The sequence below is a fragment of the Plasmopara halstedii genome (assembly GCF_900000015.1).
Source record: "Plasmopara halstedii genome assembly, contig: Scaffold_816, whole genome shotgun sequence".
Lineage (NCBI taxonomy): Eukaryota > Oomycota > Peronosporomycetes > Peronosporales > Peronosporaceae > Plasmopara > Plasmopara halstedii.
This window is the reverse complement of record NW_020187732.1, coordinates 400,498-401,096: the sequence shown is the minus strand read 5'-3', so window position 1 is coordinate 401,096 and position 599 is coordinate 400,498.

The following is a 599-nucleotide window of genomic DNA, read 5'->3' as shown; positions in this document are numbered from 1 at the left end:
ATATATATATATATATGGCACTGTTTATAAGAGCGAAGCTCAGCTGCAATAGCTTCACACCATGTCGCTTCAATATATACCATTCACGCATGAACAGCATATGAAAACTGTCGAGTAATCAGTCACGGAGATTAAAAGAGACGATTTTGAGCGTGCACTTAGCGTCAGCGTACGGTAGCTGATGCCTTTCAGGCATTCTGATGAAAACAGGTTGAAGTCTGAGGCCTATTGTCCATCTCTCCATACGCATCAAAAAGGTTGCTTAGTGTCTCGGCTTGAAGTGTAGCAAGCAAGACAGATTCATTTTTTTATCATAAAGAACGGCTCAGATGATGACGATACAACAGAAGAAGGCGGTAACTCACCCACACCAAAACGTGCTAGGTTTTGCGGAGACGAACTGATCTCCGCAAGTTGTCGAGCTTCTCGTGATTCATCCTCACCAAGAATACAGTCTAAAAAGACTTGGTTGTCGAATTGAAGACGACTGCAGCAGCTGTAAACGCACTGAGACGTTCGTCATGCTGTCAGCAGCTTCAATATCAAGTCACATACGGTATAGCGCTTTTAAACGCCACGCCAGCCTGTATTTTGTATTG